This window comes from Balaenoptera physalus, assembly GCF_965194825.1.
Source record: "Balaenoptera physalus genome assembly, chromosome: 11".
Classification (NCBI taxonomy): Eukaryota; Metazoa; Chordata; class Mammalia; order Artiodactyla; family Balaenopteridae; genus Balaenoptera; species Balaenoptera physalus.
Genome location: NC_138896.1, coordinates 100,042,472 through 100,068,921, shown reverse-complemented (window position 1 = coordinate 100,068,921; position 26,450 = coordinate 100,042,472). Strand labels below are relative to the sequence as shown.

The 26,450-nt window shown below is 41.2% G+C and overlaps 1 long non-coding RNA gene across 7 annotated transcripts in view; it reads right to left on the bottom strand.

Moving 5' to 3' along the window:
• LOC309637548 overlaps positions 1 to 26,450 on the bottom strand; it is a 190,135-nt gene that overhangs the window by 163,290 nt on the left and 395 nt on the right. For 6 of the 7 annotated variants that reach the window (XR_014250627.1, XR_014250628.1, XR_014250629.1 and 3 more), the window contains exon 1: positions 23,194 to 23,576. The exons of the other annotated variant lie outside the window; for it this stretch is intronic. This is a non-coding gene — a long non-coding RNA (uncharacterized lncRNA). Of the gene's footprint in view, positions 1 to 23,193; positions 23,577 to 26,450 lie in introns of those variants that run through there. 7 annotated transcript variants of the gene reach the window in all.

Below are 26,450 nucleotides of genomic sequence, written 5' to 3'. Positions count from 1 at the left end.
TTTTAGAAAAGTGTTTACATCATAAGAATATGGTTTCCCCAATGGTAAAGCTTTTCTTCATTCCTTGAAGTTATTTCTCTTTGCCATTTTCACCAAGTCATTGAGTATGTTTATCAGTTATGTCTTAAAATTCCACACACACACCACCACCACCACCACCACCCCCCCCCCCCCCCGCCATAATAATGAGGTTAGTGGATTAAAGCAAAGGGATTAACATGCTTTTCACTGATAACACAGTGGTTCAAGCTGATCCCAGTTCCCCACCAATGGAGGGGAAGATGTCTCACGCGAATGTGCAGAACCATCCTCTACTTGGTACACAATGCAAAATGCATTTCCTGCAGGTAATGAATCAATGACCTTAAGTGGCATCTTGATCTGTAGACAAGTAGTTTCATTCATGAGAGAGTAACTCATCAGCAGGAATTTAAAGTGTGAGAGTTGACCTTTCTGAAAACTCATAAATATTTATATGCAGACTTTCTCAGCCCTCACCAACCCCACCTCTACAAATCCTGAAAAACTACTTGCCTCCTCTCTGACAGCTGCAATATTCCTTTAATAATGACCAGGTGGGGCCCAACCTACCATTTATTTGGTGGCTCCTTGGCTGAACTGGAGAAGTCATCCACCTAGTGACTCCAAAAAACTTTTTCACTTAGCAAGTGAAATAGTGCTCCCACCTTTTATGTTCTGTACAACTGAGCACTAGCATATATTGTTTTCACATATAATTTTTTCATGCCCCTGCAAAGCACAGACACTCTTTATGAATGGAGACTGTTTTATTACATCTTTTAAACATCAAAAATATGGACCAAAATTGACTGAGTACATCTACTCATTCAATCAAGATTTTTAGGATCTTCCTAAGTTCCTACTTTGAATAATGCTTTTATAATTTCCCATATTACAATCCCTCCTTTCGTACATTTTCATTACTGTACTTTTTGCCTGTCTTCCCAAATATCTTATGTAATATATCTAATATTTTGACAAACGCACAACTATTTCCCACTACAAGAATAAGCCTATTTTTTCTCTAGGGTTGGGGCAAAGAGTGCTGCTTTGAATGGTTTGTGAACATCCCCATTCTTTAAAACAAAACTTTAACTTCTCAAGGTCCTATAAGAAGAAAACATGGAGTCAGTTGGGGTAGACCTAGAATACTTCCTTCAGAGACTTAAGCCAACAACCAAGAATAAGTGTAATGAGAATAGCAGAAAATCACAGGGATCAGGTTAAGCTATGACACTGAGCCACACTTTTTGAATGTGTTTACAACACATTCTTATTATGTGTATGTTTCAGTGAAATGCAGGCTTTTAATGAAATGGAGCAAAACATTTCATGAAAAGTTAGGGAGCTGATATCTAAAGTATGCAATTTTCTAAATTACTGTAATTGAAGTTATTGTTAGATTTCAAGAGAGATGACTTCAAGAGTTCCCTAATTGGTCCCCAAGCATGTCAAGATTTCACCAGATAATGAAATGCTCCCATTAACACATGCTCCCTAAAAGTCCCCAGAGAAAACTGCTAGCTTCCAGGTTACTGAAGATGCCAAACATTTCACTGCTCTGTGTTCCTGATGGGTGAGTTGATACAGAGGAGAGAAAGGTTCACATGCAATTGCTTATTGTACAGCACAGGCTTTTCTGGTGCTTAGGTGAGTAGGTGTAGGAGGCTACCAATAATTCATGGCAGAAATTCAGAAAAATTTCCAGGGGCAACAGAGACACTGACATCTCTATAATTACGTTGTTTACAAAGATGTATAATAAGTAATTTTATTTCTCTACTAACATAAGTTCTATATACCTGGTTGCTGAGGAAGCCAAGCAAAAAAAAAAAAAAAAAGCTTGGTTATGCATATCCTGCTCAGGGTCAATGAATTCCTTGAACACTGACTGTGTGTGCCTCTGTGAACTTGCCTGGACATGTACGGCCAGAGATGTCTACACATAAAATCACCATACCACTAGACACCAACCCACACCCCACATGCCAGAGCCAAGATCCCATTAGTGAGGCAGAGATATCCTAGGTAGGTAAACTCAGAGACAAAACGAATGGGAAAGACGTGGTTGATTGGAAACCCACTGACTGTCTTTGCTTTTCTGTGATTATATTAGGATATTTCTTGCTGTGACACAAAATGGCCACATACTTAGAGGAAGACAAAAAAAAAAGAAATTGGGGGGTGAGAGAAAAATAGGAAGTGGAGAGGAAGCAAGATAGGATTATGCTGGCCTCAGAAAATGAGTAGGAATATTCCCTCTGCCTATATTGTTTGAAAGAGCTTGAATAGAATTGGTATTATTTATTCCTTAAATGTTTGATAGAATTAACCAATAAAGCAAGGTGAACCTGGAATTTTCTTTATGGGAAGCCTTTTTTAAATAAACTTTTATTTTAAAATTTAGATTTATAGAAAAGTTGCCAAGATAGTAGCAAGTCCTCATCTATCCTTCAGCTAATTTTACCATATGTGGGCTTTTTCCACCTGAGCACAACTGATATTTATGTCCAGATAATTCTTTGTTGTGGAGCTGTCCCGTGCATTGTAAGATGTTTACTAGCATGCTTAGCTTCTACCCACTAGATGCTGATAGCACCAAGCTGGGACAATCAAAATGTTTCAATGTCTTAATATTCCTAATGTTCCCTGTGGGACAAGATTATCCCTGGTGGAGAACTACTGCCGTAATGTTAATATCTTATACAACCATGGTACATTTGCAAAAATTAAAAATTAACACTGAAGCATTTCTACAAATCAGATAAAGCAAACTACAGACCGGATTTCACCAATTTTTCTATTAACATCCTTTTTTCTGTCTGAATATCCAATCCAAGGTATTATATTACGTTTAGTAAGGGAAGTATTTTAAAACCAAATTTCTTTAACTTTATATAGGGCTATTCAGCCTTTCTCTTCTGGGGTCACTTTGGATAAAAAGTATGTCTCTCACAGACTTTATTTGAAATAAGTTGTTAATTTTATTGACATACAATTGGTTGGTCATGATTTTTCTTATTACTCTTTTATTGTCTGTAGCATGTGTGATAATATTCCTATATTCATTCCTGATACTGGTAATTTATACCCTCTCTATTGTTTATTGATCACTCTGGCTAGAAGTTTGTTTGTTGTCTATTTTATTGATCTTTTCAAGCAACAAGCTTTTAGTTTCACTTATTTTCTCCATTGATCTATTTTCTATATTAGTAATTTTTCCTTTTTAGCTTTACTATTTTCTTTTTTCCACTTTTGGAATCAATTTGGTCTTTTTTTAGCTTTTTTTTTAAAGATTTATTGATTGATTGATTGATTGCTATGTTGGGTCTTCGTTTCTGTGCTAGGGCTTTCTCTAGTTGCGGCAAGCGGGGGCCACTCTTCATTGCGGTGCGCGGGCCTCTCACCATCTCGGCCTCTCGTTGCCGAGCACAGGCTCCAGGCACGCAGGCTCAGTAGTTGTGGCTCACGGACCTAGTTGCTCCGTGGCGTGTGGGATCTTCCCAGACCAGGGCTCGAACCCATGTCCCCTGCATTAGCAGGGAGATTCTCAACCACTGCGCCACCAGGGAAGCCCCTTTTTTTAGCTTCTTATGTTGGAAACTTAAATTATTATTTGAGATATTTCTTCTGTTCCGATATAAAGCTATAAATATACCTGTAAGCACTGATTTGGATGCATCCTGCAAATTTATGTATTTTGTGTTTTCATTTAAATTCCCTTTAAATCTTGTCCTTAGTTGTATAGCTTATGCTTATAATAGCAGTTTCAAAGTTCTTATCTGCTGTTTCTGTCATCTTTTTCTCATTCCTGGAACTTTTTCAATTAAGTATTTTCCTCCTATATATTGTTCATATTTCCCTTGTTTTTATTTTGGATGGATGCCAGATATTAAGTTGTTGAGTACTGAATTTTACTGAAATCCCTGAAAGGGAACTGGACTTTATTCTGTTAGGCAGTTCAACAGTTATTATAGATCCGGCTGATCTTTTCAAGATTTGTTTATAAGCTTTTAAGGGAACATCTGTTGCAGCCTTAACTCTAGGGCTAATTTAGCCCCACTGTGAAAGTGTTCTTATCCTGGAGTCTCTACTATAGTCTGTGTTTATTCAGTGATATCTCTCCACTCTAGCTGGTGGGAATTCAAAAGCCTCCTGCTCTGTATGAACACCTGCCTACAGCTCCCCTGTAATCATTCCTTCCCCACCAGCTATTCTTTGTCAAATCTCATGGAATTTCACCCCACATGTATACGTACTGATATTCGAAGATTTAAGAGAACTCTTCTGCAGATGTCTCCAGAATGTATTTTCGTTTTCTGTCTGTGCGACTACCTTCTGTCGAGTCCTCTACACCTCAAATTCTAGCTGCCTCAACATCCCTGAGCTCGGATCTCCGTCTCTTCAACTAAGCGGTATCGCCAAGCTTTGTTGGGTTCTTCCTCCCTGGACCACAGTGGAGAAGGTGCTTCTAGGAAGAAAGCTGTGGTACACATAGTGTTCGCCTTGTGGTTTTGCCTTCTCTGGTGAATCACGATCCTATTTTGCCTGTCGTCCACTATTCAAAAACCATTGTTCTGTGTACTTTCTACATGTTTCTGCCAAGAGGGTAAGTCCTATAACAAATACTCTTTTATGGACATGGATGGAACTCTCTATGCAGCCTTCTGTTGGGACTGTCTGCCTCTACAATTTTTACTGATGACCTAGAAAGTGCTAGATGTGCTGGATGCTGTCCTGGGTACTTTATTGTGATAAATCAGTTAGCTTTAACTGACGTGTGAGGCCATTATTCTTCCCAAACACTGAGGGTGCAAAAGCAGTATGGGTAGTAACTGACTGACTTGCACCAAGGTCCTCCAGCCTCTTAGTTCAGTACTCCTTCTACTCAAGAAGCAGTGTCATGTTATAGGGACTTCATGTTTATAGGGATGAGTCTCCTGGAACTAAATTTCTCCATTTAATGTCCTATTTTTTTAAAGCTATCACTTGGCCTTACTCTCTGCTTTGAGAAATGCTATATATTAATACGCTCATTTAATAGATAGGTCAACTGAGGGTCAGAGGGCTCTGTGATTTTCTCAAGATCTTACAAATAGTAAGCACTAAGGGGAAACATAGAATTAATAAGGGGGAGAATTAATAAGCAGAGAATTAATAAGCACTTATATCTCTGAAGGTCTACGACAGCATTCCTTCCATTACAGCCTACTGGAGAGCACTGGTTATTTAACTGGTTGTACTTTACTTTTCCCATTACAGCCTACTGGAGAGCACCGGTTATTTAACTGGTTTTACTTTACTTTTTCCAAGAAAGCAATCCTTAAAATAAAAAATCCTTAATTGAAATTAGCATCTTCAATCTACTCGTCCAGTTCGCCCTCTCAGATCTGATCTCCAGAAAATGAAATGAGGTTTAAATGCACTGACATTCTGTCAACCATGTCCTTCAGGAACAGATTCCGCTGTCAGCTTTGTTTGAAATGACTCTCATCAGTTGACTTGTAAAAAGTAATTGGTTCTTCCAGGTTCCATTATTTCTGTACTTTCCTGTATGCATGTGATACTTTAATAAAACTATCTAACAAAAAAAAAAGTAATTGGTTCTATAATTTCATACATGTCAAAATCTGCAACACACTGTTTCCTAATTGCTGTTTTGTGTGTGCACAGAGGTGTAAAATCAATTTAGTGGCTCGGGTAGTTCACTAGCACTGTCTATCCATCACCAAGTAGTAAAATGTAATGACTATTCCTAGCCTGTGGCTCAAGCTTTTCAAAGCCTTTGTGCCTCATCTATGAGATTATGTCAAGGTCATATAGCCTTCTGGGCCTCAGTTTCTGCAACTATACAATGGCAGCTGGAGATAATTAGCCTAGGGAACTTTAAGATTCCTTCTATTTCTGACATTTTAGAATTCTACTTTTAATTGCATTTAGCTGGCATTGTATCAGCTAGGAATACCTATTAATTAGCATGTTCGTCCTCACCAGTACAATCATCACCCAGGTTCAAAATGGTATAAAGTCATCTTAATAAAAATAAGATACAATATTTTCTATATAAATGAAATAATCAGCAGCTTCTACTTATTTGAAAATCAGTGAACTCCTTCTAGAATGTTAGTTATAGATAGGACAAAAGATATTTTTTCCCAGTGGGTCTCAAAATGTAGCATGCATCAGAATCCCCTGGTGAGCTTCTTAAAACACAGATCACTGGGTCCTAGCCCCAGTAGGTCTGGGGTGAGTCCTGAGAATCGAAATTTCCAAGAGATTCCCAGGTGGTACTGATGCGGCTAGTCCTACCATCACACTTGAAAAACCACTTAGTTAACCCATCCTATTGCTTTCCTCTTCTCCAGCTTTGCAGAGATTAAGACGTGTAGAGAAGTAAGCTCATCTGTCCAACATCACATAGTAAGTTCCAGAGTCAGGTCTTCCGGTCATCAGCCCTTTGCACCGTTTCTGCATGATCTCCTACACTGCCCCAGGCTTTCTGTAACATTTAGAGACCTATCTCAAAAGTATGTTGTTAATGTGTTTCTCTGGATCACGATGCTACATGGTACCTTTTGTAGACACAGTAAAGTGCACAAGCCATGACAGAAGTCTTGGAACATAAGAAATAAAAACCTCAGGGAAATTACATGCCCTTTACTCCCATCAGTATAACTTGCTATAGCACTTTTCACTTCAACCTATTGCTTTTGTTTTTTCTAACTCCCTTGATTTTTCCAAAGTGCTAAATTCATTTGATTGCCAGACATGTAAGTTAAAATAAAGCCACTTTACGTAATAATGTTAACATTTAAAATGAAATATCACGGGAATTTTTCGTACATGACAAAACTACTAAGAACACCCTAAGCAGAGCAGATAAGAGACTTTAGTAGTACCTAATATGGATGTGTCTTAAGATGGAAAACCCAAGAATTCCAATTCTAAAACCTGTAACTTTTGTAGGAATATGCAGACAAAAGATCTGTGTTCTTCTAACTTGGTGGCATTGTTGGTGCATTTTACAAAACAAAGATGTTAAAGGGAGCTGTTGTTTATTCCATTCCATTTTCTAACTCCTTCCCCTTCAGCTGAACCTCTTAGAAGAAACAACCCTTGAAGGAAGAGGCAGCAGAGGAAGGGAAAGGAGAAGAAATGTAGAGAGAAGAAGACAAAGCTGCTTCTCAGACCATCAGACCCTGATAAACCCAAGAGAACTCAGTGAGGCTGGCCAAGTCCTAAGAACGAAAAAGACTCTGAGGCCAGTCCAACGACAGGCTATTAATTGGGGCTTTTCATGGTCCCTTGTGGTCTAGCTAAGCAATAAATCACAAGTCATGGGAATGATGGAACTTTGTAACTACATGTTAGAAGCACTAGACCGGATTAATAGGGTTCTAGGAAGCGGACTGATTAAATCAACATCAACACCTTCTAAACAACTCTGAATTTTAGTTCTGATTTTTTTTTAAAGAGGAGAATGGGTCATGAGCATTGATTGAGACTTGACTCTAAGTGGCTTAAAAGAATAGCAACCATTAACAGAAAGTACATAATATTTTTATCTTTCTTCTCCTATTGGACCCTTTCTTTTTTATGGCTGAATTGCTTATCTCGAACCATGAATCTCAACTCCAGCTTCCCATGAGAATATCTGGGGAGTTTTAGAAAATAATAGAGGCCCAAGTCCGAACCCAAACCAATTAAAGGAAAATTTCTGTAACTGGGGCCTCCTCCAGATGATTCTGACATGCAGCCTGTCTTGAGGAAGACTTTTCTACAAACCTCTCCATAAGAGTTAAACAATGGCCAGTTCTATTTCTCTTCTCCATGCAACATCAAGGTATAGTTTCTATAGAGGAACTCAGTAATTATTTCCACTCAGATAGGAAGAATTGTAGATGGATTAAAACATAGACTCTGGCATCAAATTACCTAGGTTCAAATCCCCCAGCTTACCATTTATTAACTTGCTGAGTAACCGGGTTAAGTCACTCTACCTCCCTGTGTTCACTTCCCTCATCAGTAAAAGGAGGATAATCCTTTTACTTGCAACATATGATTAGTGTGAGATTCAATCACTTACAACAGTGCCTGTTACAAAGGAAGCACTATTATTATTGCCAAACGTCTCCTGGAGACAGGATAGTATTGAATGTAATGGCTGAAAACACAGACTTTAGAGAAAAATGAATTCATTTTCAGGTCCTAGTTCTGCCAATGTACAGTGTGATCCTACAAAAGTTATCCAATCCTCCTGGTTATCCATAAAATGGAGATAATAATATGGTTATTATATAGTTGCTGGGGAGATTAAATGAAACAACTTATGTCACAAGCTTAGCACAGAGCCTGGCTCAACAATGAGTTCTTGTCATCATTATAACAACTAACCTGAGAGGAAGGAGTGGATTCATGAGACACTTCAGTAAGATCTTCGGGTGACTTTCCCATCTCAGGTGAGAGGGAACATTGTATTTATAGAGGTCACCAGTCTTTTCTCAAGGAGAGTGACGAGGAGAGTGAAAAATGAGAACAATCTGCAAAGGAATTGGTAGAGCTTGAAACTGCAGACCTCAGTTATCTTGGGAGAAATTGGATTATCATCATTAATGTCTGCTGTTTCCAGCCCAGATGCAAGAGCCAGAGGCATCTTAATTATAAGCAGCTTCACAAATTAATCTTCATAATTCTAATACTTCAGAAATTAACCTCTTGTCCTGAGAAGGTCGAGTTAAATGTCAGTCCCAGATGGAACCTGAGGGGGCATTCGGATTCCACATCAACAACACAGTTGGCCAAACAGCTGTGCGTTCTTCTTTCAAATTGCCATCGATTTCTCCAAAAGCATAGCTCGAAAGACGTTTTAAAAATAAAGATCTAAGGGAGAATTCTTTTCTTCTCGATTTTAGTCAGAGCCCATCTGGAGACTCAGTAAGAGTTGAATTCGTATTTGGCTGCAAATCTCATTTTGGATGGGGAGATGGGGAGAGGAAAGGGGCTGTTATATTTACTGGCTTTTGCAGGTCAGAGTAGCAAAGGAAGACATATCTGATTCCTGCTGATGAAACGGTACAGCTTTCTTACTGGCTTATTTCTTCTTTAAAAATAAACACCATTTTCCTAATTCTGTAATTGAGGGCACAGATATATTTAGCCTCTGGTTAGAAGTAAGAAAACATGGATCCATAAAAAATACTATAGCCCAAATGTGTGTGCACGTTCCTATGTTTCATAAGTCAGCCAACACATCCAATTCAGGCCACCCAAAGTAGCTCTCTAGTCAGATCGTACATGAGAGATGAAAACGATAACAAAACTACCACTGTTTTCATAACAAATGCTTATTATTTGAATGAACTTTTTTTGTTGTTGTTTGTTTATTTATTAATGGCTGTGTTGGGTCTTTGTTTCTGTGCGAGGGCTTTCTCTAGTTGCGGCAAGCGGGGGCCACTCTTCATCGCGGTGCGCGGGCCTCTCACTATCGCGGCCTCTCTTGTTGCGGAGCACAGGCTCCAGACGCGCAGCCTCAGTAGTTGCGGTTCACGGGCCTAGTTGCTCCGCGGCATGTGGGATCTTCCCAGACCAGGGCTCGAACCCGTGTCCCCTGCACTGGCAGGCATTCTCAACCACTGCGCCACCAGGGAAGCCCTGAGTGAACTTTTTAAAGTACGTAAATTTTATGTACAATTATGAAGCTGTCACGAATAAAACATAGTGTTAATAGTACCAGGTGGTAGATGGCTCCTGCCAGAAATAACATTACTATCAGATTTAAAGTAAAAAAAAAAAAGAAAAAAAAATCACTGTCATGTGAAAGCAACAGTAAACCCAAAGATGGATTTGGGGCACCACTCTGCCCACACCTTACAAAAAGCTAAGCTTTTATAAACAAATCCTATAATAACCTCTTTTATCATCCTCCCATTTTTAGGTGCTTAGAACTTTGCTCTATTAAGTGGCAAAACAAAAGGAAAAGGATTATTTCTCTCAAGATAGTCAACCACAAAACTATAGCAGAGAAGGAGTTTAGACATATTTTCTGGGCAAGTTATTTATGGGCCTGTGGTTCTCGATTTCCCTATCTGTAAAGCAGGGACGAGAGACCCTCATTTCCACAGTTTACCTCTCCCATCCCAGGTAAAAACTACTGAATATAGAAGGAGGGAGGGAGTTTTTTATTATGTGACTGCCTGCTAAATGCCAACACTTTCATACGGGGTGTTTCAACTAATCTGTGCAAAAAGTTTCTTAAATGATTTTTAATACCCACTTTCTCAACAATGGAAACAGGCTCAGTGAAATTAAGCCATGTATTTATACAGAGAACAGAGTTGAATCCACGTCTGCTAAATAGCTGTCTCCCTTGAATGGAAGGACACAACACAGGACTGATGGGACCCGGCTAAACCTCAGGGAGATATAATTCCAAGAAAGGAAACCTTTTCTCTGACCAGAAATGTCATGTCTAGCAACTGCAAACATGTGTTCTGAGAGCACTTAAATGTGGTAGGAAGACAGAGTTACAGAATGGATTAGCAATGCCTCCAAGGTACCAAGGTGTTATGGATTGATTTGTGTCCCCTCGCAAAAAGATGTTGGAGTCCTAACCCCATTACCTCAGAATGTGAACATATTTTGGAGATAAGATATTTACAGAGGTTATCAAGTTAAAATGAAGTCATTAGGGTAGATCCTCATCCAATATGACTGGTGTCCTATTAAAAGAGGAGAAATTTGGACACAGAGACAGAGACACATACAGGGAGAAGGCCATGGGAAGACTGGAGTTACACATTATCACAAGTCAAGAAACTACCAAGAGCTGGGAGAGAGGCCTGGAACAGACCCTTCCCTAGCACTTTAAGGAGGATCATGGCCCAGCAGACACCTTGATGCCAGACTTCTAGCCTCCAGAAGTGACAGGCAATAAATATCTATTTTTCAAGCCACGCAGTTTATGGTGCTTTGTTACAGCAGCTCCTAGGAAATGAATACAAGGGGCAAGAATATGAGACCATGAGAGACACCTATTAATAATCTTCTGTTAGAATATGAGTGGCCTCATTTACCTCTGAATGCTTGGCCCAGTGCCTGGAAGAGAAGATGCTCAATTCAAAAAAATTTTTGAACTGATTAATACAAAGAGAATATAATGGAAAGTTTCCCCTTTGCCAATGCTGTGTTGATGCAAAAGCAGGTCACACATTGCTCCAGCAACTATTCTTTGGAAGAAAAGCAAAGATTCAATGCTTACACAGGGGAGGAGAGACACTTGGATGGAAGATCCCAGCAAAGTGGAGAATGAATAGTTGAACTGAGTGAGGAAACTGACAGTGTCTGGGTTTGGAGTCACATCTCTAGGGAGGGCGTCTGGAGGAAAATTAGAGTGAAGGAGAGTATTATTAACCTTGATATGATTTTTTTTTTTTTACTTGAGACTCAGGCTAACAATGTGTTTAGAGTGAAGAAGGCACAAATGCAATTTACTCTGGGATTGAACGCCATCCGATGAGGTTACCTCACTCATTTTAAAACGTTATCTCACTGTGTTAGCTCATTTCTCAGCACCACGCTATGTGCATGAAGTATTTTCAGATAAATATATTCTAGCAGGATGTTCATGAACCACAGCCAATAAAATATGTAAAATTAGCATACTGGAAGAGCTTAACTCTCATGGACGCAGCCTCTTTAGTTCAAAAGCTACTGAATTTAGCTAATAGGGGATGATCTTAGAGCTTTCCAACACCAGACTGACACATCTCATGGGCAGCTTTCAGATCCACTCCCACGAGTTATTCATGCATCTCCGCCTCAAAGGAAATTGACGCTGGCTTCAACAGGAAATGGAGACTCTGAGGATGTGACTGAAGTAGAGTTCTACCCCCAAACAGCTCTCGTGAATGCAAATTTTCTTGAGTCCAAAAATAATCCTTACAATTGTTACTCTTAACATTTGCTGCCTACTTACAATGTACTGAGTACCTTTCCTACACTATCTTATGAAATTATCATGAAGACCCATCCAATACTTATTGCACTTCTACAGAGAGGAATTACTATAATTGCTGTTTTATAGATCAAGCAGCGAGGACTAAAATAGGTCAAGAAACTTGCCCAAGCTCATTCAGCTATTAAGCCAGAGGGTCAATATTTGAACCTCCGTTTTCTGACTCCCAAATATTCTGTGAGTCCTCCTTCTAATTTACACTGTCTCTTTTCCTACTGCCCAGTTTCCATCCTTCTTTACCATAACATAATTGTTTGAGATGTAAAGGTGAAACAGGAAGCCATCATCTCTGGTGCTGGGGGTTATTTCTTCTTTCTTTCACTTACTCAGCAAATTTGTATAGAGAGAGCAGTAAGCACTGGTATTACTATAATTAAAAAGACAAGGAAAAAATAATCTCTGCTACATAAATTTATCTACGGTCACCATACATCCAAGATTTTTCAGAGGATAGTCCTAATTTTAAATATTTAGGTCTCTTATTATTACTTAGAGTGCAGAAAATGAAGTTACCCTCAAAGATAGATGGGATCCAGGAGTATATTAGGTAAACTATGGCACCCAGACCTCCAGCCTCTGGGAAAAAATCAAAAAAGCTTGAACAAAAATATAAACGCCCTCAAGGAATGACCAGAAAGCTCCCTTCAAATAACCATAAACATAATGATGACAACTTTGATAATCCAATCCAAAACCAAACAAAAACCAAGGACAAATGAGATTGTCTGCAAGGTAAACCTCAAAATCTAGTACGATATTTGTTATAAGAAAAGCAACCACTGCCGCTTTGTGACAACACATTACATAAACTCTCATTTAATCATTGTTTCCCTTCCCCCCCACCCCCCCCCCCCCCCCCGCCACAGGAAACAAACTGATGCTTAAAGAAGCAAAGTAAATTGCCAACATGGCTAGTAAGTGGCAGAGCCAATATCTGGATGTAGTTTTGATGCTAAAAGCTGTTGTCTTTCCACTGAATTGACTTTAAATTAGCACACATCCTAATCCGACTTTTATAACCAGACTGCACGTAGGTTACAAAGCAAGGCCTCTGTAACAAAGTACGGATCCTGCATTGGTAGATACCAGCCTCAGAGAGGAAAAGGAACAGAAGAACGACTTCAGCCTTGAAGAAGGGGAGCTTCCTCTCTCTTAGTCTGAGCTAATATACAGGTGAAGTACTTTATAGGTGGCAAGATTATCTCATTTGATGCAACAGTCCCCAGATTTCAATTCCTCACAAGGAAGAGAAACATTCAGAGACTGCAAGATCCCTCCCTCAAAACTGGTTCGTTTGGAGACAGGCAGAATTTTCACTAATGCTACTTTTTTTCTGATTTTTAAGACTCCCTGTGAAGTAGTGAGACAGTGATATTTAAAAATTATTAGACGGAAATGGATGAAAAGACAGTGTATTTCAGGGACCTACTGCCTTCACTTTCCTCCTATTCAAAGCAGCAAAAATCAAAACAGCACAGAGAGTCAAATGAAGGCAAGAAAGAATACAGATGTTCCTGGCTCTGGTTCCATTTGATTTCTTTCCATTAGTTTCAAAAAAAAAAGGGGGGGGGGTAAAATTGAGAATGTGAATGACCCAGACTGTTAGAGGATGAAGATGGTACCTACTTTTCCTTCCTTGACACATCGCACTATATATATTTTATGGTGGTTACATTGAAGCGATTAATTCATAACATGACAGAAGCAGCTCACAAACAGACTTACAGCTTATTTTTAATAAGTCCTAATACATTTATGCCTTTCTTGCCAGACTCCCCTTCTAGAAACATTTGCCTTCCCAGATTATATCCATGAAAATTAATGATCTGTCACTAGGCTTGCCTCTGTCTTAATGAAGTAGTGACTCAGAGTGATTGAAGTCAGGTGTGAGAAACTTGCTTCTCCTGTGGATGATAAAAGCCCTTGCCTCATTCTTTGCACACATTTAATTAGGCGAAAGCCAAAATAGATAATAATAATCACTGCGGCACAATGATTCTGCATATTTCAACAAGCGAAAAGGGTTTTGCTGGCGTTTGAAAGCTCTTCTGCACGGAGAAGGCAATCCACAGAAGACATATCAAAAATTCAAATGCACTGGTAGGTTCTTTGCTTTGTGAAAAGCAAAATGCATGATTCATAAAAGTGAGTATCTTTACTGAGCAACTCATAACCCACAGGGCTAAGTGCTGTGAACAAAATAAAAAGGAGGGTGTTGATAAACAGTAACTGAAGGTGGAAGGCAGCGGCCTACACCAAGTCAGAGAAGGCCCTGCAAGGAGGTGGCGTTGGAGTTGAAATCTGTACCAAGATCTGCCAGGAGGAGGTTTGGGCGAAGAAAGATTCGGACAGAGGCAACACACAGCACAAAGACCCAGGGGGGAAAAACTGTGTCACATCGGGCATAATTTCTTAACCTTGACATGAGTAATATCTGGGGCTGGATAATTATTAGTCATTGGGTGTTGTGATGGGCACGGTAGGATGTGTACCGTAGGAGGTTTAGGATTATCCCTGATCTCTACCCACTAGACACCTGCAGTACCCCACTCCCCTGAAGCTGTGACAGCCCAAATGTTTCTAGACATCGCCAAATGTCCCCCGGGGTGTGGGTAAACATCTCCCACGATTGAGAATCACTGCGCTAGAGAAAAAGACAGAGGCCAGGTAGGTGGAGCAAGCAGGAGAATTACATGTACAGCAAGGAAGGAGAATTAACCAGAGCTAAGTCAGCCCCGCTAGTGCTACTTCAGGCCTCACGACCTCAGAGAGGCTTGTTGCCTGGCATACGGCAGGGTTCCATGTCCAAGTCCCATGGACCAAATTTTAGTCTGACAAAACTAGAGACTTCGTCTGTCTCAAGGAAGCAGGGAACACCAAGTGCTCTGTGCCTCTGTCCATCCTCAGCCTCTGAACCCACGCTGCCAGCCCGAGCCATGCAACTGGGCTCGCCACAGCCTGCCTCCGAGAGATCTGCCTTCCTGTCTGTGTCATCAGCTAATGCCTCGGCTCTCTGCAGAAGAGAGAAAACATACCAGCTCAGAAAATGAGAGAGCTGAGGGCCCCAAGATTTTGAGAGACAATGGTTTCCTGTGGGTGATGATTGTAGACGGTACCTTCACAGGGTCAAGAATGAAGCAATGAGTAAATAAGGAATCTGGGATTTAATGCACACTTGTATACACATTTTCCTCATCTATTTTGTTTCTTTATCTATGAAACGGGATCAGTTTTATTAAAAACCTGTTTAGTCAACGAAGAGGTCTGAAGGAAAATGAATTCTAATAACATGCCCTTAAGTGAGCCATTAAAAATCACGGACTTACTGAGTGAAAGGGAGGCTGAGAAGCACAGGTGGTGAAGCAGCAACGGATTATCCCAAGAAAGTTATCTTTGCTCCAGGATAAATTACTAACATTTAATTACAGAATATGTTGATTAGGAGCAGGAGTAAGGCTCGTCTTTCCTCTGAGCCCCCAAACTAGACGATGCTCCACAAAGCCTGTGCCAGCAAAAAGACCATTCCAATCCTCTCTTTGAGAGGGCGTGAATTAAATGAGCACATCTTCCATTTAAAGGAAGTCTATAAACAGTGCTGTTTGGGCATATTTACTTGCTTTCTTCTATGTCTTATTTCCTAAAATTTGAAATTTTCTAAGATATTTTACAAATAAGGGCAAGTGCAATTTTTACTTTATTCCGGGTAGGAGAAAGTTAATTGCCTTATTTTTATGTTTAATCTAACCCTTATTTAGCATCAATATGTTCCATGAAGTTCTAGGCACTTTACTCATATGAATGCATTAGATTTCATAATAACACCTGCCTCATGGTACTATTATTTCCCCCAATTCAAAGATGGGAAAAATAGGCACAGAGAGATCAAGTGACTTGAACAAAGTTGCACAGCTACTAAGTCAAGTTGGGCAGAATTTGAGCCCAAGCAGATTGATGAGTCAACCACTCCCCAAATTGTTTGTCAACAACAACTCAGAAGCAAGAAACGTGAGTGTCGCTTGTTTCCTTTTCTTTGTTTGGATAGAATCAAGAAATAAGAAAGAAAGGGCTTAATACACAGAAAATAGGATTTTAGAGTAATCATAGGAAAAAAAAATCCCTGGCTATTTGGGTTTAAAGGAAGCACACCAGGGATGGACCTAGAGTCTGTCATACAGAGTGAAGTAAGTCAGAAAGAGAAAAACAAATACCGTATGCTAACACATATATATGGAATCTTAAAAAAAAAAAAAAAAAAAAAAAGGTTCTGAAGAACCTAGGCGCAGGACAGGAATAAAGACGCAGACGTAGAGAATGGACTTGAGGACACGGGGAGGGGGAAGTGTAAGCTGGGACGAAGTGAGAGAGTGGCACGGACATATATACACTACCAAATGTAAAATAGATAGCTAGTGGGAAGCAGCTGCATAGCACAGGGAGATCAGCTCGGTCGGTGCCGGTGCCTTGTGACCACCTAGAGGGGTGGGATAGGGAGGGTGGGAGGCAGATGCAAGAGGGAGGAGATATGGGGATATATGTTTATGTATAGCTGATTCACTTTGTTATACAGCAGCAACTAACACACCATTGTCAAGCAATTATACTCCAATAAAGATGTTACAAAAAGGGTTGGGGGGGGATAAATAAATAAATAAAGAGAGCACACCAGATTACTTTCCTCTCTTGGATCCCAGTCTCTGAAAATTTAAGAAAAAAATAATAACGGATTGCTAGTCATCAATTGCCAATTATGATGAGAAATGGGCGGGGCGGGGGTGGAGGGAGGATGGGACGTCCTCATAGGAGACTTTCTGTTCACTGGATCACTTTCTGGCAGCATCATGATCAATCTCATGGAATCTGATATCAAACATATGGGCCTTCGAGCGCCAGAAATTTCTCTGTGTTCTGTTTCCCTGAACACTTCACTCTCAAGGTCATTAGACCCACCTGTATCTTTTCATTTTCCTCAGTTCTCTGCAACACAATACAGGGACATGTTACACACTGTAGGCAAGCACCTGGAGAGTGTAATTTCAGGTTTAGGAGGCATGAAACAACAAAATGCACAGTTCCATTACTGACATAAACACATTTCCTGATAAAATGAAGCCTGCTGGGCTTCCTGTGGGCAATGCTGATGTCACTATAGACACTGAAAGAAAGAATATTATTTGGGTAGAATTTGAGTCAAAATAGCATACCTGATTGAAAGATGGCAGAGCTATTCACACATTTCTTTTGTTAGGTGTCAGCATAAAAAAAAAATAATGAGCAAACTTTGAGAGTTCCCTAATCATCAATCTATCTTAATACTCTTGGGTTGTAACAGTATGAAAATCTTTGTTTTTTCCCAACCATCAGGCAAATGCTAGAAATATATAAATAAATGATTCTTTAATAATGCATTCATCCTTCGACCAGAGAAGGAATGGGTAGAGTTTGGTAAGAGGATAAAGCTATTTCTGCACATAATAAGGAAGGAGAATTTGCAGGCAGACAGTTGAAGAAGAATGTTATAATCTGTGCGTAGAGTGAGATGGAGCGGGCTGGACTCCAAAGCCCAGGACTGGCCCAAGACAAACTCCATTATTCAATCAACAAACACTGGCTGAGTTGCTCCTTTGTTCTAGGAGCTGTGCTACATGTTGCAGTACCTCACTTAATCCTCCCAACGATAGGGTTAAATGAACATCACTAGCCTTTTTATCTTTAAACAGATTAGGACCCAAGTCTCAGACAGACTAAGTCCCTTGCCCAGGCCCCTGCCTTATAAAAGGCACATGTGGAATCTACCCGCAGATCTGTGTTCCAAGAGCTCAATAAACGGTAGCTTTGGAATGCTGATCACGATGATGATTCCAGTATTCCAGTATGAGTATTCCACCTCAGTATTCCAGCATGGCACACAGCTCTCAGTAAAGACTGCTGACTCAGTGAGCCCAAGAAGTCAATTAAACCATAAGTGAGTTCACACCAGGCACGGGACAGAGCGAAGGTAAACCACGGAATAAGGGGAGCAACCTCGGCATTTATAAACCAGTGACAGCTGAGTTACTCAGCCAAGACAAGCTTAGCAGCCATAAAGCCAGGGTGAGTTTCCTTCTGTGTGGAAGTTTCTTCTTTCCCCTCTTCATCTGTGCAACTCAAGCTCATCTGAAAATCTCAGATCCCACTTCCTCAAGGTCCTACCCTCCTTGACTAGATCAAATTCCCACTATATGCGTTCGTATGTAGCACAGGAATCTCTCCTCCATACAACATACCACGGTCAAGGTTTACATTTGATTGTGTGACTATGTGATTGACATCTCTGCCCTCACGAAACCGTACTCTCCCTCCTGGTGGCGGGGACCATCTGCATTTGTAAAACCACTGCATCCCCATTGCCTGGACAGGTGAGGCATACACCCAATACATATTTATCAAATAGGAGAATAAAAGGTTCAGTTCCCGTGACGGCAGCCAACGTGCACAAAGCTGACTCCCAGAGGCCATTTCCAGCCCTACAGATGCTCTTTATAAACAAACTTGGCCATGCAGACCACAACACTCATGAGGTTTCCCAGTGCCATGGACACAAAAAGCTCAAGTCAGTGCTGCGTGCCAGCTTTGTGTCTTATCTCCTTTCACTTTGAGCTTAGTTTCTTAGATGAGCAAGTTTCACCCTAGCAGAAAAAGCAAGTCAGGATGTCCAAGGGATGCTGGGACACATCGCACAGAAAGTAAGGAAAACATCTGGTTCCACATGTTTATTACCTGCCATTGATGAGGAGAGGTTCCTAAGAGCCCTTCAGACAGGGCAAAGAGAATATGCAGGGGAGACAGACCACGTGTACAATCACCAGAACACATGGGGCAGGTGCACTTCAACTTCAGCCTCTTCCCAGCTGGAAGTAACATGGGGATCCGATCAAAGTATTGGGATGAGAAGTGCTTCTGTACTAAAGCTGCTCACAATTGCCTTGAATAGAAGAAACTGTTTTATTGTCGATTCTATCACCAGCTTCCTACTACTAAGTAAAGATTGTGAAGCACCCAGTGACCACTTTCAACTTCCATTTTAACACAAGAGCCTCTGCTTTCCCCAACAACATGATACTCAACCTCTGAGTGCAATTTATTCTGTTTCTTTATACCGGGTGTTGTTCTCAAATCTCGGGCTCCTTCTTTAGCCAGGGATCAGGAAGCTTTCTGCTATGATATCATGTGTCACCCCACTTTATCCTTCCACAAGTGTCATGTCTCATCTCCGTTCTTGACTGAATTTCTTTGACACAGCTGCCCCCTCCCCCAGCCCAACTTAGGCAGTGTTTCTCAGCCCCTAAGACCCTGCTGCATCTTGCACCCATTGTGACAGCTGACACATTGGATCCCAGAGGACTCTTCACTTACCCATCTCTCACCAGTCTGTGAGCTCTGTGAAGGCACACCTGGTCTCAAGCCTGCCTTTCCAGAACCTGGGTGGTCTTGCCTGCAGAGGATGGCCAGATCTGGCTTTTTTTTTTTTTTTAATAATTAATTCTTACCGGAGTAGAGTTGCTTTACAATGTGTGTTAGTTTCTACTGTACAGCAAAGTGCATCAGCTATATGTATACATATATCCCCTCTTTTTTGCATTTCCTTCCCATTTAGGTCACCACAGAGCACTGAGTAGAGTTCCCTGAGCTATACAGCAGGTTCTCATTAGTTATCTGTTTTATACATAGTAGTGTATAGATGTCAATCCCAACCTCCCAATTCAATTCATCCCACCCCTCACCCCTGGATCTGGCTGTGAATCTCAGATTTGAATCCTGGCTGTGCCACTTATTCAGGCATCTGCAAACTCTGCAAAAAGCCAGACAGTAAATATTTTCAGCTTTGCAGGCTATCAGGCCTCTGTCGCAAAGCCTTATGTCCAGAAATGTTATTCTTCTCTGGATTGTTTTCCCAACCATTTGAAAATATTAAAATAAAAAAAAAAAATTCTTAGTTCTCAAGCTATACAAACAGAGGTGAAGGGCCATACTTTGAAGACTTCTACGTTCATCAAGCACGTGACCTTGGGCAGGTGATACATCTCTATGTGACTTGCTTTTATCACCTGTAAAGTGATAGCATCCCCCTCAGAGGCTTTTTGCGAAAATTGTATTAGTTAATTCATTACAAGCACTTAGAACGTTACATGGCGCAATGGCATGTGCTCGATCAGGGTTGCTATAACTGCCGTTATACTTTATTTCCTAATAAACGATTTTTTAAAATATATTTGAGTTCATAGTGTGTTATCGCCCCATATTTGATCACTCAAGTGCTGAATGGTCGATTCTGTCTCTCAAACATCTAACTCCCTTTTCATCACTCCCCTTGCTAACGCCTTAGCTCAGCATCTTGTCATTACTCTCCAGGGCCACCACAGAAGCCTTTTCATGGGTCCCTCTGCCTTCACTCTCCCCTTCCCCGCGTCCTGTCCACGTTGGTCATTAGAGTGATCGTTCTAAAACCCAGATGTCACGATGTCATTCCTCTATGACAGTCTCCTTTCACTGTTTCCCCAAAATGAGTTCTGTGGATCATTAATTTTAAAAATTGTAAAAACACATTTGCTTTTCTTTTTTTTTTTTTTTTAAAAAAGTTACACGTTTAAATAAGAGTAGACAAAGCATGGGGGAGAGAGAATTGTATGAAGGTGGTCAAAAGGTACAAACTTCCAGTTTTAAGATAAATGAGTACTAGGGATGTAGTGTACAAATTATTAATATAATTAACACTGTTGTATGTTATCTATGAAAATTGTTAAGAAGGTAAATCCTAAGAGTTCTCGTCACAAGGAAATTGTTTTCTTTTTCCTTTATTTTGTATCTCTATGAGATGACAGATGTTCCCTGAACTTACTGTGGTAATCATTTAATGATGTGTGTTAGTCAAATCATTATGCTATATACCAGAAACTTATACAGTGCTACATGTCAATCACATCTCAATAACACTGGAAGAAAAAAAAGAAGGAAAAAAAAAGAAATCTTCGCCCAACCCAAGCTCATTTAAAAAAAGAAAAGAACTGTTGCTATAACCAAAGTCTTTTATAAAGATCATTATTTTGAGAATTAAGTAGGAACAAAAAACAAACAAAGAGTAGACAAAACTGGATACAGCAAAATTAAACAGACAATTGTTTTTACCGCAGTACTTATCAGAACATTTAATACACTAATGTGCATTGTAAAACTCCAAGAAGTTGACAAAGGGAGGTAATTTCCCAATTTTGAGTGAGTTCCTGTTCTCAATATTTGTCTCCCAGGATTACTGTTCTAAGGGACATACGTTGGAAAATGCTCATCCATGTAAATTCCTTAGCTTGGCATACAAGGCCCTCCATGGTCCAGCTCCCAACCAGCCTCACTGGGTACAACTGTTCATCTGGTACAACTGTAGCTCTTCTGAGATCTTCTGTGCCCTTGGGTTTGCTGTGTCTTCTGTCTAGAATGGTTGTCCCTCCCCTGATGTGCCTTCCTTTTTATCCTACTCACTTTGGGAAAAGTTAAGGGGTTTGCCTTCAGATTCTCCTAGACACTTACTCATTCCTTGATGAAGTCTCCTACAGATGTGTTCATTCTTCACTTACCACGTCGCTGTTCATATGTACATAAATATATATTTCCCTCAAAACAATGACTGTGAGAGAAGAGAAACTGCATTCTGTCTGTTCGTTTTCTTAAATGCCTTAAAATAAAGTCTTTCATTTCCAAATTTGATTTTACCCTATAATGAGAGACCCAGGCTCAAATGCTCCCCCAATGGCCCATCTATACACAGTAGGGTCAGAAATCTACTGCTGAAACCAAATCACAGGTTTTTACAGGAACCCACAAGGAACTGCTACCAATGATCTCAGGCTCACTTCCCTCTCCTTGGTCAGCCTCCTATGCACCCTTTTTTTCTTTCTACAGCTCCTAGCATTGAGACTCCTTTCCTGCCCTTCCTTCCCAGAGCTGATACCTCTTATTCTATCCCCACAATGGAGTCTTTTCAGCACCATCTCCCACCTTTGCTCCTTCCTCCAAAAATGCAGAGGCTAACCACACGGGGATAGTAAACAACAGGTAACAAAAATGACAGCCATACACGAGTGACTATGGGATGGTCTCAGCTAGAACTGAGAATACATCATCAGCTTCTCACTAAGCACCAAGCACCTAGGATCCTAGATGCTCCAGGGTTAAGCACTGTCATCTCCAGTCATTTTGGAGTGAGCTCTCTTTACAGCCCCCTCCCTCTCCTTATTTACCACCTTATGATAACCTTCATTCCTCTGCACCTTCCAAAAGTCTTTTCTCCCCTTTTCCCTAGTGAACATGTCAGAGCCATATTGGCCTGGATATTTATACCTATTCATACTGAAAAGGGGACAGAGAAAAGTCTCCAGGTCTCTCAAAAATCCTGCAAAGTTTATAAATGAAGTTCATGGACCTGGGAAGAAAGAGAAGGCACATTCAGATGGGATTCTAAAAAGAATTTAAGGAAAGTATTCCTACAGAGGTAGGGGCAGGATTAAGGGAATCTAAGAGGAATGGTTTGTAACCCGAGTACTCGCAACAGCAGGAATCCAGAATGCCTGCCTTCCAACTCTCAAGGCTGCAGGGGAGGGGAGAGGAAGGGGTGTCACTGGAACCAAAGAAGGATGTCCAGGCAGGACTCTCAGCTGAGTGAACTTCAGCCACTGCTGAGCTGCAGCTCAGGTACAGGAAAGGAGCAGGGAGTAAATACCCCAACTCCTTTCCTCCCACCCTTCAGTCTCCTGCTGAGGCCTCTCTTGCCCAAACCCATGTGGAAGTCAGAGCTCAAGGAAGCCCAGGTGATACAGTTCAGAGGGGCCAGAGTCCTGGGCCAAGGACAGGGCAGAAAGGAGCAGGGAATGAGGGGAGAGAGGAGACAAACATAGAACAACCAACCTAAGACACAAGTGAACCATGATTCACACAAACAAAATATAAGCATCTCCCTGGTTTTCTCCCGCAGGACTTATCATGCAATGTTCGCAAAGGCGTTGAATTTAGCCTTTCTCTCTCGGTAAAGCATCCTCTACTGCTTCCCCTCCCTGCATCCCCCCATAGCATGATGAGAGTAGTTACACCACTAAAAAGAACACCTGTTATTTTTCTCTTTCCAGTGTACTCACCCTTTTTCTGGTCATAGCATCTCAACTTTGGGAAAGACCTCCCTGCTGATGTGGTCCAGCTGACTCTCTACTCCCAGCACCAGACTTGAGGCTGTGACCCCGGCCATGCCAGTCAGCATGTTCCACCAGCTTGGCCACAGCGATGGGTCCAGGAACAGGCTCTGACTCAAACTGGCTCAAGAAAACCTGATTCAAAGATTTTGCTAGAGGTCTTGGGAAAGGGAAAGTATTTTTCAATTCCGTTAACCTCTGAAAATGTGAATCTTGGTTTTCCAGATGCTATTTTTCCATCTTACAGAGAGATATTGCCTGAGATAGAAGCCAGCTCTGAGGGATGCAGAACTGAATCCTGGGGGTGGGGAGAAGGGGTGAGAGGGGAGAAGGGGTGAGAAGGGAGAAGGCATGAACAAATTGCTTGAGCCTTGAATTGAGCTGTGTCTGGAACAAATTGCTTGAGCCTTGAATTGAGCTGTGTCTGAACAGGATTCCTGTACTTTCCTGGTATATAATCCACTAAATTCTTTTTTCAGGCTTGCAGCAGTATAAGCTGGAGTTCGGTTAGTTGAAACTAAAAGCTCCATTGGTACAGGTGTGGTGTAACTAGGGGATAAGACTGTGCAATAAAACTCTGCAATTAAACCCTCCTGAGAACTATGAAGGACTTGGCCCAAAGCTTTGACATATAGCGGAGACATCGTGCTACTGATGATGCCACAGGCTCTTGGTCTGTGAGAGTATGACAAGGTCTCCTGGGTTATGGACAGCTAGGGAGGTCTCTGTCTTCTCTTAACTCACCCCAGGACCTCAAGGGACCTTGAGTAACAAAACCACAGTGAAGACTCCAGAGTTGCGGTGAATCCTCCTAGACATTGTCCCTTTCACGTCCTTGGGTCTCCCCTTATCCATCCCTAAAGATGGACCACAAACGAACTCTTCTATTTAGCCCACACAGCTCTCTTTTCCTAAACATAAAATAAGACTTTAAAAATTGGTTTCAACAGAGGTCCTCTGCACTGAGAATACTATTCTCAGCTCAGTCAGCCTCTAGGCATTTCAACATGGGCAATCCTTCCCCCAGACTAGTGGCTGCATTTGAGCATGCGGTCGCATCTTCCCAGCCCTGACGAGGGGCCAGATTTCAAGCTCAGCACTGTTTGTGTCCTTCAAGTACAAAGAAATCACCTCGACCCAAACACGGACAGCTAACGAGGCACAGTTCTCTAAACGTGTTTCAAAAAATGTTTTCTTAAAACACCAGTTCCATCAGATACTAAGAGGTAAAAATTCTCCATGGTCAAATAAGCATTTACAGTTTTCAGATAAACAGAGGTAGGGACAGGACTTCTTGAGTCTGGAACACAGGCAAGTGCAAAGCTAACTGAAAAAGGGAAGACATCATATATAATATTTTTGGAACTCATTTAACCATGGGATTTTGTTAGCTTGTTTGTTTGGGATGCATAAGACATGTCTGAAAGTATTGCATAGAAGACCCGTAAGAAATGTAAGGGATCATTCTCCAGCTATCCAAGCAAGGAAACCTCCCAGTGGACAAAAATGTACAACTACAGTCGCCTGCAGTTTGCACAACAGCTGTTCTATTTCAATAACACCAAGTCTCACCCAGCCGGCTCAAGCCTTCTCTCCCCTCCCTTAGTTGAACTCCCAAGAAGACAACCATCGGCGTTGATTATTGAAGTGACAGCTGATGCCTGGCCCGGAAATAGTTATCCTAGTCTGAGTTCTCTGTGACCACAGCAGCCCGGGTTGACCTATCTTCCACTCAGGGGGAATCACAACGTCTGATCTTTCACACTCATAGCCCCACCTCGAATGCGCACAATCAAGGTCCCAGAGCAACAGCAAAACAGATGGAAGCATCTCTCCTTCCAGGTTGATTTTTATTGCTATTTAGGTACAGTTCAGTCTCATTCTACATCATTGTATCTGATAACAGTCATAAACCTGAAATCACTGCTATTTGATGTTAGCACAAAGTCCGTCCCACCACTGAACCACGCCAGGCTCCATCAACAAACCCTTGTCAGCCTCTCTTTCCACATGCGTGGCAATAACCTGCCTAGTCATTCATTTAGAAAGCTTTGGGCAAAGGCAGCGGGCAGGTGCTCAGCTGGTCTCAGAGCCTAAGAGAAACGCTGTAGCTCTCTTTTAAGGGAACACCTGAACGGGACAAGACTTTCTTTAACCTACACTCAAATCTAGGCTCCTGAACTTCAGAAGCAAGAAAATGAAAATATTTATAAGGTGTCTGATCAGGATCTAAGAAAGGACTTGCTTTGATCCTTAGATTCTTTTTTTATTTTCCCCCAAACCAGTGAAGAGCTCAGTTGCTTGGGGTCTAGTGTTACCGAGGTTGTGGTCTGGGGTTCAATCCCCCTGTGGCGCTGTTAACCACCTGCCAGAGAGAAGCTCCATTCCTCAGGGCACAATACTCTCGTGCTCCCCTGAAAAGCGAGGGGTAGGGAGTGGACACTGTGTTTTCACATGGTCACAATTCATGTCTGTTATTTCTCACTATAGAGAATGTATGTGACGTTATCAGGCACCTATTAAATGTCTGATACTTGTTTTATTTTCTTCTTCGAATTTTTTTTCTTCTCACAGAAATTCGCTTAGGATGAAATCTGTGGAAACATAAAGCCACTCCTGCAGGGTCCCAACCTGCCCCAGAAATAGCTTCATTTTGCTTTACGAGAACTTGAAAAACATGTCACGAGGCTTTACTGGCTCTCTTATCAAAACATAAAAACTAAACACTGGAGGTGTCAGCTAAAAATAGAGACTGTGAAATCAGACGGATCTGGGTTTAAATTCGAGTCCCACCACCTTCTCGCCACGTGAACTGGGGCGGGTTACAAACCTCCCGGCCAATGGTGTCCCCATCCTCAAAATGAGGATAATATCTGCATCAACCTCAAAGACCTGTGGAGTAAAACGCTAAGCCCCGTGCCTGACCCAGAGTAAGTACATCAGAAATCAAGGGAGAGACAATTTTTTTCCTAAAAGGTTAAGAGCATAAACTCTTGAGCCAGACTCTCTGAGCCCGAATTCCGGTCCTATCACCTACTGGTTCTGGCACCGCTGGATGAATTACTTAAATATCGGTGCTTCTGTTTCGTCAACTGTAAAAATGAAAATATACCTGCCACATAATGCCGACGGACAGTAAATGAATTAACTCATGCAGGGAAGTTAGAGCAGTAAATGCTATAGAAGCGCTGCCTGATGCTTTCTAA